Consider the following 13954-nt stretch of genomic DNA (forward strand, 5'->3'; position numbering starts at 1 on the left):
ATCGGTCGCTAGGGATGTTCCTAAAGACAAATTTATCTGACGTTTAAACGGAAGTTTAAAGTTAGATTAGTCGGCTAGTCTCAAAGTAAGAAAACACACAATGTTAAACATTGTGCATAAGAGCCATTTGAAATCGTTAATCAAGTTTTATTCAATAAATGCTGCTGAAATCAATATGTTCCCAGTGTCCGCTCCGTTCGCCCGGTTAGGAATGCACCTCACAAACCCGGTGTGTGTAATATTTGATGAAACGCCAGCGGGGACTGTGGTATATGAGGAGAAATGGTTTGGCATCGGTTATAGGCTACCAGTAGTATCTTAGTGTGCTAGTTTTGTTACCTTCCAACTTCTCTTCCCTCTATCTCTCTCAAACAAACACACATAGCGAGCGATGCTGCATTCAGCCCTTGATCGTCTCTGTAATGTAAATTGACGCAGTCCTCAGTCCAAAAGTCAACATTTATTGAAGAAAGAAAAGATGTAATCATTTTCCAAAATTCACAACATGTTTTTATCTAACGAAATATTGTGCTTCAGTCCATATTTGTTGGCGTTTAGCCGTTCAAAAACAACTTTTTGCAGTCAAAAAACGTTTAACTATAGGGATGCACCGATCCGACTTTTTCAGTCCTGATACCGATAGCGATACCTGGGCTTTGGGTATCGGCCGATACCGAGTACCGATCTGATACCAGTGTTTAATGAATAAGCTGTATGCCTCACTGTGTGGAAGTGACTGGGCTCATTCTTTTATGTGTAAGGCAACAACAGGCTTGACTTAAACATTGATTTCTTAACTTTGTTAAACAAAATGCAACAAATAAATACATAAAAATGTATTATTATTATTATTTATTATTAAAATAATAAATCATACACTAGCATCTTGGCAAGAAAATCAAGGAATTACAATTGCGGTATAAACCTTTTTAATGCAGAACTAAAATTCCAGTCTATACTGTAACATATATAGTATATAAAGATATATAATAGATATATAGACTATATATGTATATAATTTAATTTAATAGATCGCCCCATTGTCGCCAATATCCGATCCAGCTATTTGAGTCAGTATCGGGCCGATACCCGATGCATCCCTTCTGTTTACTCTCCCGCACACACCTGTGTTAAGGAGGCGGTCTAGCATAACAGGATCATAAATTAGCATACATTTATAACAGAAAATTCAATATTGTTTAGGGTGATGTCGTCCTAAAATATGACATGATGACATTTGAAGCTCCATTCAAAAACCTCAATCAAAGCTTCAAACCTAAAACAAAAAATTACATTTGATAGAGCCTTATCTGCTGGCCAATGTAGCTGATCAGGAGATAAGCAGACTGACTGCTGAACCCAACCACTATTTTGGAACAGAGAGGCACCGCTGCTGCTGGAGGAGGAGGAGCGGCAGCTCTCCACAGCAACAGCTCAGACAGCATATGTCAACATGTCATTTAAATGTATACATTAATAAAATAATAAGTTTAACCAACCAAGTATTTCTGGTGCCGAATGGCGGGGGAAGCAAGGTTTAATCCACTAGTCGACTAATCACGCACATCCGTATCGGTCGCTGATGCAAAGTGTCTCGGTTTGTATAGTACAATGAAGACATAAATGCAAATCTAGTGCCAAAGTCTCTCAGTTTCTTAAAAGTTTAGGTTATGGAAAGTCTGCTGTTACACTCAGAAAAGTGTGTGACATTTATATGCATACCATGAGCTGCCAATATTTATGCTTGACGGAGTTAATGAATTCATACATGCTCTACAAAACCCAAACCTTGCTTTTAATTTCCAAGGGAAAAAACATTATTTACTGAGCTCATCACTTCACAAATCCAGCACTACTGGGACAAGTAAGTCACACATGCACACATGCTGAGATATAAAGTTGCAGATGAAGAGGACCGAAATAGAAATCAATCATGAGAGACGAGTATCCGTGTGGGTCATAGAGCTCTTTTAAACCGGTTTTCAGTCCCAGAAAGATATAGTCCAAGGAGACAAATCACTGAACCGTTTGATCACTGCTCCTCTGTTGAAAAAAAACCAAAACATTATTTTCACTTTAGGTATGGAGCAGGAAAATGACAGTATCAGTAGTTTCTCAAAATATGACTCCTGCTGGCATAATTCTCCTGTGTTGGAGAGTTCATTGAATGATGAATGTTTGTGTCTGTGTGTGTGCCTTGTGGAGTGTGTGTGCTCTCACAAGGTATCACTGGACACCAGACAACAACATAAAATCCCTCTCTAATGGCACACAAACTGTCTCAATGCCAGACCTCTGGGTCCTCCTAATACACTCCTTAATAGACAATCTATGTTCCAGACCCTGCATGGGTCCATTTATGTGTGTGTGTGAGCGTGTCTGTGTGTGTGTGTGTGTGTGCCCGTCTGCTCCTTTTAAACAGCAATATGCTTCCCGCAACAGTGTGGTGACCTGCCCAGTGGGTATTGTCTGTTGCTGGGCGGTGATTTGTGTGTGTATGCGTGCGTTTGTGTCAGATGCACAAAACCTGCTGACAGGTAATCAGCCGGGCCAAAGCATCACACTGGGGCATAATCACAAGGTCACACACACACATATACACACACACACACAGAGGGGGGACAGTTATTATCCAACCTGAGCAGCTTCACAGGTCGTTGTGATCGCATTGCCTCGGTGTGTTAGTATCAGCATAAAACCTGAAAGGCCGAGGGAGACGCACGCCAACGGCTCGCCATCAAACAATTTACCAGTTAGAATCATAGACTGTATATAAGAAGTGGACGTATAGTCACCGTGACGTCACCCATTGATTTGTGGACTGCTGTTTTGAAGCCTCCGGTTCGGCATTTTGGCCGTTGCCATGTTGCTTTTTTGCAACCAGACACGAGAGGGTGGAGCTTAGTACAACCGAACGCCGAGTAAGACATTTTCAGTCGATCAAAATGTTTGAATTAACTTTCATGAGCTGAAAACACACTGTGAAAAGGTTAAAGTTGTCAGATGAAAACGCAGACAACTCCCAGACCGGACAACGGCGTGGTAGCAACCTCTCAATCACAAGGTAATCATTCCCTTTATGGTCTATTTGACTCTAAATGATATTTTACTAAATGAACATCATGCTGTATTGAAGAAGACTTGAAACTAGTGATTGAGACCATAAACTCATGTTTACAATGTTTACTGAGGTAATAAATCAAGTGAGAAGTAGGCTCATTTTCTCATAGACTTCTATACAATCAGACTTCTTTTTGCAACCAGAGGAGTCGCCCCCTGCTGGCTATTAGAAAGAATGCAGGTTTAAGGCCCTTCAGCATTGGCCTCACTTTTCAGACTCGGATGTAACCCGCTGGTTAGGATAAGATGTACAATATTTTTTATTTATTATGTTGAATCTCTTTCTTTTATGCCATTCACATTTTATCCATTCATCTTCCAACACTTCAAATATAACTGTTTTATAAAACATCACCTGAACACACCATCCCTTCTTTCTTTATCTAATAACATGTTTTTGCTTCCCTGCTTTTTAGTCATTTTTCCAACTCATACTACCACCGATAAAATAGGACTAAATTACTACATTCATATGGCTTCAACAGTTAGCGTCTGTGTCAACAAACCAACGCAGTTCTTTTCCAAAACAGCAAACACTAAAGCAGACATGCAATCCCAATCAGGCCTCAGTAGGAAACAAAGTATGGCAGTGTGTGATCAGGATCTCAGTTTTACAAACACAGGTTGTGTTTGTCATTTTTCTACGTCATGAGTTGAAGTGAGAGCACTTTTCTCAGACAACTTGTCAGTGAGAGGGAGGGAGGGAGATCGAGAGAGACCATCTCCTCCTCGATTACATCCTCTCTGACGAGCAAGAGTAGATATTTTTAGACGAGGATTAATTTTAATGGGTGAGATAAGAAGTGAGTCGTGGGTGGAGGAGGGACGAATAAATAAGTAAATAGGACATGCCGCAAAACAGGAGGCAGCGGTGGGGTAGCGTGGCTGTTGCTGTGAGGCCTTGGGCAGATCCACTGATCCAGTGGAGATAGTGAGGCCTTTCATCCTTTAATGTTTTCTCCCAGAGGTGGAACATCAAAATCAAAAAGCAAACCGGCGTTTGTCCAGAACTCCAAACGGAGCGACGTTTCGTAAAGGAGAGGTTGTGAGGTTACATTTTGAGAAATACATTGGTGTAGCATGTTTAAGAGTTCATTTGATGAGCATGATATCAACATACCGTAATTCTTCTGTCATTTCCACAGGTTTGCACCAACAAAACCATCTCAGTGGAGTTTCATTTCCACAATAGAGCAACGCCCCCTATCTTCAGACCAAGTCAGACAATCAAATCATTTTGGAGAATAACTGTCAAAGTGATTAGATGTGTCATTATGTGCCATTGGTTATGATAACATTGCAAGTACAGACAATACTGTGGATATTCTGGAAACGGATTCCACTGGGACCGTGGAATCCAGGTCAACAAATCCCCGTACAACGGTTCGTATGATATCTTACAAAAAGTTATTCTTCATTTTTGTGCGTTTTCCTATGAATGTCCAGCAACATGAGACTCATGTGTCAATTTCTGCTATAATCTTTTCAAAATAAACTTCCGTTTAGGCAACAAAACTACTTAGAAAGATTGACTTAGTAAAATTAGGAAACGATCGTGGTTTGGGTTAAAATAACTCCCGAAGTGGCGGAACTTAAGTACGGACGTTAAGTGACAAATAAATCAACGTTGACTTCTGGTTTTACACGGGACATGAACACTAGTCTCCTGGACAAAAGTCTAGTGTTTTTTGACCCACACATCCATCCCGACCTCCTCTCTACCCAGCGTTTGTCGCTCTTTATACTTCCTGGTTCACAATTGTGTGGATTACATAGAAACACATTTCGTGGGATATCATATCATATGTCCACCTGTGCAATTGTGTTAATAGTCTGTTTATTGTCAATACTGTATATATTGTTCCAATTTTTAATATTCCCCTTTTTTTATATTGTTCCTATTTTTATATTCTTTCTATTTAAATTGTTAATATTTTATATGTCTGTGCACTGTGTTGCATCTTAATTTTTGTTTTTACTGCTGCTTCTTGTTTTTCTGCACTATCCCCTTTGCTGCTGTACACTGCAAATTTCCCCACTGTGGGACTAATAAAGGAATATCTTATATACAAATTACAGTGCAATTATTTCCGTAGGTAAAGCTACGAACGGTACAAACAGCTTGAACAGGTTGCAACCAGGTCCAGTAATATGAAAGTGAAATCAAATATTGAAGTTAAAAGTTTGTACCTAACATTTCAGTTATAAAAAGGTGCATTTTACTGCAGAGTTACTTCCTGGCTCAACTGGAATGAATGACTTCCATATTTATACAGCAAAGGATTTGAGGTCCAAAGTCTACTTAATAGCTTTTTCCAGAGCTTTCAACCATATCACATAGCCTTCATCAGCGGATGGAGTATATATGAAATTGCACAAAAGAATGGCAAGAGTTGTTAGTTGAGCAGGCTACTTTTAGTGTAATATAAGTTAACATACAACACAAATGATTGTGTAGTTGTAAAATAAAACAAATTTAAAATTAAAATGTACTTAAATATTAATGTAATGAAACTAATAGGGCTGCAACTAATGATTATTTTCATTGTCAATTAATCTGTCAATTATTTTCTCGATTAATTGATTGTAAGAAATTGTATTTGGTTCACCATCTGACTCTCATAAAGTTCCTATTGTTATTCATAACGAAGAAATCCAGCAAGTATTTTCATATAAATATTTGGACGTAATGATAGACCATCTGTTATCTTGGAAAGACCACATTGAATTTGTCTGTTAAAAGACAAAACAAAGAATTTACTTTCTCCGCCGCATCAGGTAAACAAATTCATCTTTTGTTTTTTACTTCTGTTATTATGAGTGTTCTACAGTATTGTTATTCTACATGGTACAAGAGTTTGTCCACTACTTTAAAGTCAAAACTGCTCCACCAAATGAAAATCTGCTCAAAGATTGCAGGTCAACCCCTTGAGAAATTATATGAATCAGCCTATCATAATAACATAATAAGTCTGGCTAACACCATCGTCTCTGACCCCAACCATGTTTTGAACAGTGAATATGAATTGTTCCCATCAAATCGGAGATACAGGGTTCCACGATTTAATAAGGTTAGACTGAAGCACTCTTTTGTACACCAGTCAATCCTCAAACTAAATATGGAGACTAATCCCAGATCAAATGTAGGTTGAAGGACCCCGAGTATCGTCTTCTGTGATTGTAATGTTTAAATGTACGTATCCTTGTTTCTTGTCTTTGTCCTTTTTGTGATGTTGCAAATGGAGCTGCTGTGATGCAAAACAAATTTCAGACCTGTCTGACAATAAAGTATTATCGTATAATCTTATCGTATTGATAAGTTGTTTGGTCTATAAAATGTCAGAAAATGGTAAAAAATGTCGATCAGTGTTGTTTCCCAAAGCCCAAGATGACGTCTTCAAATGTCTTGTTTTGTCCACAACTCAAAGATATTCAGTTTACTGTCATAGAGGAGTAAAGAAATAAGAAAAAAAATCACATCTAAGAAGCTGGAATCAGAGAATTTTGACTTTTTTTTTCTTTAACAATTACACAAACTAATCGATTAATCGTTGCAGCTCTAGAAACTGATTCCAGCTGCTGTCCTGGCCATATAGTGACATGATGTTTTTTTATTCCAGTTGTGATAGGAATATTGCTTTAGTAAAGTAGTTTTATTCAGAACGTATACAGTATATAAGTATTCTGAGCTGACCAACGCAGATCGCTAAACCACAACAGAAGCGAGCCACTTGTGAACACAGCTGCCGAGAGAAAACAAACAACAACACATCTCACTAAAAATATGACAATGCACAAGGTAACATCCTCCTGCCTATATGAATTTCTAAATATGCCAGCGGCATGTTTATAATACACAGCGTGAGAATAGCTCGTGCTGTGTGAAAAGCGGGACAAAGAATTATGCTGCATTGGCAGTCTTGTTCCTGGAATCCCTCATCGGTTCAGGAGTGAGGAGAGTTTCCATAAAGTTAGAGGAGGTGAGAGAAAAAAAAACTGGTTTCAATTACTGGCTCCTCGCTGCAGGTTTACTGCAGGTGTGACAAAATGTTTGTTTACTTAAGGTTAAGGAAAAAAAGAAAAGAAAATCTGGGGTATAAAATGGGTATAACTGGCTCTTTCAGACAGGCATGCACAATCTCACTGCCTGCATTAGCACACACATACACACTTATACAGCTTCCTGGATCGTTGCAGTGAGTGTCAGATCTGGTTTCTCCACACACATCTGGGACACTGTCAGACAATTAATTGATGGGGGGAAGATTTCCTCGTCCTCCTGAGTACTAAGTGTCATTAATCCAGCCACAGTGGAGATACAAAGAGAGAAAAAATAAAGAAACATCCACTTTTTATCATTATTATTTACAAAAAATAATACCAAAATAATAATTAAAAAAAATTATAATTAAAAAAACATCTAAAAATTCCAAAAGTAAAGCCAAAAGGTGCAACAACAGTTAATTAAATTAAATTATCAAAATTATAGACATTTTTCACAGCAGACATTTTGACAGGTGTTAATAATTAAAGGTACTAAATACGGGATTGGGAGCATTTCTATTGCCTCTCGACAGCTCTCAACATGGCGAAGGCAAGCTGGCGGCTCACAGCTAACAGGGCAAACAACGCCAAAGGTGCAGACAGAGATACTGTAACAATGTTAACCTGAGGGGGAGTGCTACCAGTGGTGGAAGAAGTACACTGAAAAAACAGACTTTTTGGTATAGTAAAATATATTAGATTTACTGTTATAATTTCTACATGGTAATATTAAGATTCAGTGAGAACTAGAAGTTCTTAAGTACATTTTTTAATATTTACCCATTTTATTCATGTAATAAATTAACTATGTGCGAAGAGTATTTTTATTATAGATTTACTCGTACTATTTAAATGTTTTATAGTCACTGCACATGAACCTTTAAATACTAAGTACATTTTAATCTAAAAGTATAGCGTGTTTGAATCCGCGCATGCGCCTTTAAACAAGACAAGACCCGCGATTTGGGTCAGAAGGACGGTTGGAGTACGGAGATGCTGCATGGCTGGAATATACTCAGATTCTTTACTTAAATAAAAGTAGAAATGCCACAGTCTAATAATAAAGTAAAACTGAATTCAAGATGTTACTTAAGTAAAGGTACAGAAGTTTTAGCATCAAAATATTCTTTAAGTACCCAAAGTAAAAGTAATCATTATGCAGAATGACTTCTTTAAAAGTGTTATATTACTATAGATTATCACACGGCTGTGTTGAATACTCGATTCTGACTGGTCAATCATGGCGTTCTGCTATTTCTTTATGGCACACCGTCGCTATGAGCACAGTTCTGATGTCGGACTCTGGCGGACTGCTTTTGTGTCAAATTATTGATTTCTTAAGTAAGTAGCCGTGTAATAAGCGGGATAATATCATATTTTCCATTGTATCCATTCCGTTATTATTGGCATGCCTTACTGTGTTTACAGTGGATACAGCAAAGTGTTACAGGAATTAAGGGTTTATTATTATCATTAGCAGTAGTAGTAGCAACAGCAGGTGCAGTATGGAAGGATTAGGACGGTGGATTAGGATTATAGTACAGACAGACAACACCCCGCACACCGACTGAAGTGAAGCCTCTAACACTACGAGGAGCACTCATGTTTCATTATGGGATAATTACCACGCATTAGTGTGGCTTGGATGGCTAAATATGACTTGGAATTACACCCAGACAGCTCCTCCCGGCTATATTTAGATCTTTTTTACTATCATATCAACGTCTGTCAGGTTTAATTATGACAGGTACTGACGTGACAGAGGTACATTCATGCATGCTATACACACACACACACACGCACACACACACGTGCACACACACAGACAGATATGACAGACTGATGATACATTCCTAATTAATTGCTGACATTGTCATTTATCCCTCTGCTCATTAAACAGACATGATTTATTGTCAGATCAGCTACCAAGAGCACTGAATTTTATCATCTTTTCATTTGAAACAGTGTGTGTTTGTGTGTATGTGTGTGTGTGTGTGTGTGTGTGTGTGTGTGTGTGTGTGTGTGTGTGTGTGTGTGTGTGTGTGTGCGTGCGTGTGTGTGTGTGTGTGTGTGTGTGTGTGTGCGTCTACAATAGCAGAGGGCAGATCAGAGGGGAGTTTTAAGGCTTTGATATATGACCAACATTATGAGGAAATGTACCAGATGGGTAATACTCTGTACAATTATGACAATTACAACTGAAGAGCACTTTTTCATCGCATTTTTTCTTGCTTGTGGACCTATTCATTTTACGGAGTGATTTTACGATCCGTTCCGCTGCTAAAAGATATCGCTCATCTGTGTTGTTGTTTCTAAGGAATGGGAATATTTTAACTCCCCAACTGGGTAAAGAGGAAAAGACTCAATTATATAAAATGACCAGCAAAAAACTGCAAAGGGTTCTTAAAATTCCCCCGACTTAGTACAGTTTGATGCTGTCTGTGAACTTTGCTCTCATGTTCATTCGTATATATTTTGTAGCTTCTCAATTTTGTTTCCATTAACAGCGTTATTCAAGAAAGCATGATTGTCTTCTGGTAAAGTATTGTGCCTCGATGCACAGAGACGGTATTGCTCTTGCTCTCAGTAGGCATTATTAACACATTTGAAAAAAAAGATAGAGTACAGCAGACAATAATTGTTGATTCAATATTGTCCAGCGATAACAAATTTGGCGAACCCATTAGTGAGAATTGTCCAATACTGATTGTCAACTATCACAGGGAGAAGTGGCCTATTGTGAACCAGATCTGACCCTATTTATCCCAACTTTAAAGTCCAACAGAAATCACATTTACTCATCCCTTTTTGTAGTAAAATATTTAGTCAATGTGTTTTTTTTAAAAGGTAGTGTTAATACTGCCAAAGTTAACGCGATGATAAATTTGTTTTAACGTCACCAATTTCTTTATCGCAACTTGCAATTTTTAGGTTGTAGGTTGTAAACCTAAGGAATCCATTGGTACCGAGTCCCATTAGCTTGTCACGAAGAAGGTTAAATAATGCTCCAAACTTACGCAAAAATGTTGGCGAGGAAAAACTGTCATGGCTATTTTCAAAGGGGTCCCTTGACCTCTGACTTCAAGATATGTGAATGAAAATGGGTTCTATGGGTACCCACGAGTCTCCCCTTTACAGACATGTCCACTTTATGATAATCACATGCAGTTTGGGCCAAGTCACAGTCAAAATAGGACACATCTTTTTTAGTGAACATCCTTTTTAGTGAAAAAATAAATCAAACAAAGCAAGCAGTCACATAAACACACTGGTTTCAGCTGATACAAAAGAAGTCAAGTTTGAGTCTAGTGTTATTATCATACAACATTGAGTCAATAATTCTGGGGGAATTAGGATACAATTCAGCCCGTCAACACTTCTAATACTCCAAATAAATCCATATTACAACAACTAGTTCACAGAATGACATCCAGGTACCAAACAACAAGTAACTTCAACCACTATTTCACAATTAATATAGAAGCAAATACACTGCATACTGTAGGTAGAAGTCAAGTCAGAAGCATAAGCAAAAAGCATCAGACAGCAAGACGTCACTTAAAGCAGATGAGCCAACAGCCAAGAAGGTCAACAGCAGCAGATATAAAGAGGCATTCACGGACAGAGCAAGACATCAACAGTCATGTTAGCACAAGCAGCAAACACTTACCAGGCGAAGCAGTGGTCCCTCGGCATCTTGGCAGATAGTAGGTCTGCTGGAAAGAGTTGCAATGTTCCCACTGTAAGTTGTCCACAGGGATGGTTGTTCATAAACAGAAAAGAAAGCTATCATGCACACATCTCCATGTGAATATAATAATCTACATTAGTGACATTAGTTAAGACTCTTTACAGCATTAAGACCTTGTAGTGTATCTTATTATAAAAACTAATTATACACTAATCAAGTCACAGAGTCTGTGAAACCAAGAGCTGTTGGTCGTTTGATTTGACATGACAAATGAGAAAGATCCTTACGCATTACAATATAAGATAGGTTCTTCGGCTCTACAAAATCTTTCAAATTTTATTGTTTCTTGACCTCAACGTGGAGGCCAAGTTTATACAAGAACAGAATTGATGGATTACTGCAAAGAAGTATAAAAAAAAATGTGATTTCCCAGATCTGATTGGCTGATTCACGGGAACCAACCATATTTCACTACCATGATGTTTTTCCCTCTCCTTGGACACTTTTGCCCAGCCAGCTTTCTGCCACCTGGCTGTTGTGGCCCCACAGACTCTATACTGGTTGGTTTAATGGTTGTTAAAGCCTGGCATGGGAAAGGGCCTGGTGAAAGCTTCAACGCCACCTTACTTCACTTTATGATAATCACATCACACACTGACACACTGACAGCTGTTGTTGCCTGTTGGGCTTGAGTTTACCATGTTATGATTTGAGCATATTTTTTATGCTAAATGCAGTACCTGTGAGGTCATTATTACACAGCGTTGTTGAATACTCGATTCTGATTGGTTAATCACTGCATTCTGCGGTCTGTTATTTCTTTATAGCAAACCATTGCAATGTATAACAGACCGTTGCTATGTATAATAGACCGTTGCTATGGGCGCAGTTCTGATGTCGGACTCTGGCGGATCATTTTTGTGTCATATTATTGATTTCTTAAGTAAGTAGCTGTGTAATAAGCGGGATAATGTACAGCGAGCGGGTCATTGTTGTTAAAGAAACCCTTTCAGGGCGATGAGATACACCTACGCTCCGCGTCGGGCATCGCCCTGTCGGGGTTTATTTCTCAACAATGACCGGCTCGCTGTACATTATCCCCTTACTTGTTTTGTGTTGTTAATTGATTTCCAATAATAAATATATTTATACATTTGCATAAAGCAAGTATATTTGCCCACTCCCATGTTGATACGTGTATCAAATACTTGACAAATCTCCCTTTAAGGTACATTTTGAAATGATTAATTTACTGGCTTATCTGTTTTTTTCTTGACGTCCAAGGCGATCTTGAAGCCCTCATCCATGAACTCTACAACTTGCACAAAGTCAGCTTCTTTGAACTGTCTGGATGTCAGGGCTGGAGCACCTGGGACGGAGGACAACACACAATTTGCAGCTTGAAATACAAACTAATGACTGGTAATCACTTCCTTTTGCTTTTACAGGTTCAACTGTCCCTCATGAATTGTTTCTGCATTTTATTTTATTTGGGAAAGATATGGTCTTTGGGGAAAAGAAACAGAACCTGGAGCTCACCAGGTGAAGCAGCGGTCCCCCGACATGTTGGCAGATAGTAAAGCCGCTGGAAAGAGCAATGTTGTCCACAAGGATGGTTGTCCAGTGTAGCTTCTCCAATAGAGAGTAATGTTGATGGTCGTCGAACAGAGCAATTAACAATTAGCAGCAGGAAGCAGTGCTAACACAGTTATGTCCTCCTCATCTCCCTACATTAGGCTTGGCTATATCATCTGGTGGCAGCTTAGCTTCTTTATAAAATGCTACATGAGCAGCAGAAGCAGCAGTAATGGTGGCACAAAGTGTGTTAGACGTGTTTTACATGAGTTCAGGTAAGGTTGAGTTGTGAAACAGCAGCAGCTGTACTCAATCAAACATGTGCTGGGCCTTTAAAGGTTTGAATGTCCCGCCCCTTCAGAGAGGGTGTGTTGGATTTGTGTTGCAGCTATAGAGGTTGTCAAGTGGGGGTCATTCCTAGTTCCCAGGGTCCTATGTTCATGGATGTTTTTTTTATGTTTAATCACAGACCTTATTTCAGGCATCTAACTAAAAACCCATTCATAAACCCATTGACTTCCAGACAAGGGAACTGGAAGTGCTAAATTGCTAACTCATGTCCGAGTTTTCGGACTCATTCCTGTAGCACTCTATGGGAATCTGAAAAAGACGTTCCCCTGCTTTGTATTAGGTCACATGGGCCGTAGTGGGAACCATAGAGGAAACCATAGTGGGAACTTGTCAAAGGGGATTTCTGTTCCCAATCACCACCGCATGGCTCTCAGTATAATTGTTCCTACACTTGAACGGAATTTATCAAATGGTTGGAGGAGTCCTGGAATCACCAAAGGTCATAGCTTAATGCTTCCTTAGTGGAGGTGTAAACTAGCTTGGTATACATGTTTTTGAATCTAACTTTCACACTTCACATCTGTCTTCTAAGTGATATAAAAACAGGACAGCATGACATGATTCAATCCAGTTTGTTTATGCCTCCAAGCTTATTTGTTCTGCATTTATCTATAGCCTAGTGGATTTGAATTCCTTTTCCTATTTTTAGCTGTGACTGACATCTCATTGCAGAAATTCCCAAATACCAATGCAGAGATATTGTTACAAATGAACAGTAGCATGCACAGACTTTAATAGCATGCACCAGGGGTGTCTCTAGACATTTCAAACACCCGGGACACAGCCCCCAAAGAGAGAGCACACCGTTTTTTTGTTTTTTTTTAATAATTAATTAATTAATTAATATCATATGCCAGTGAAACGGAAAATGGAATACGAATTTTGTGAATCTGTAACAGACTATTAAACGGGTTAATAGGACGTTGGGAACATAGATATGCTCCTGTGATGTGTGACTCAAGCAGCAGCAACAAGAACTATCTCTGATCTAGTTAGCTCACAGGTTTAACCAGTTTATTTTACTGACAAATGAACAATCATAAAAATAATAAGGATCCACTGGAAGGACGATATATGCAAGTAATTTCCAAACAGCCATGGAGGAAGTATTCCAATAATGCAATGTGAAAATACTCTGTTACGCATGAAAGTCCTGCACTGAAAAAGTGCATT

At 38.7% G+C, this 13954-nt stretch overlaps 1 long non-coding RNA gene across 1 annotated transcript; it reads right to left on the reverse strand.

The window, feature by feature from the left end:
- Positions 1-1380: 1380 nt before the first annotated feature.
- On the reverse strand, positions 1381-12489 carry LOC141771825 (uncharacterized). Its single transcript, XR_012594796.1, has 5 exons — positions 12395-12489; positions 12109-12224; positions 10835-10904; positions 4241-4327; positions 1381-2043 (listed from the first exon to the last, which is right to left on the reverse strand). It is a non-coding gene; the product is annotated as an uncharacterized LOC141771825 (long non-coding RNA).
- Between the last annotated feature and the right edge of the window lie 1465 nt (positions 12490-13954).

This window comes from Sebastes fasciatus, chromosome 1 (assembly GCF_043250625.1).
Source record: "Sebastes fasciatus isolate fSebFas1 chromosome 1, fSebFas1.pri, whole genome shotgun sequence".
Classification (NCBI taxonomy): Eukaryota; Metazoa; Chordata; class Actinopteri; order Perciformes; family Sebastidae; genus Sebastes; species Sebastes fasciatus.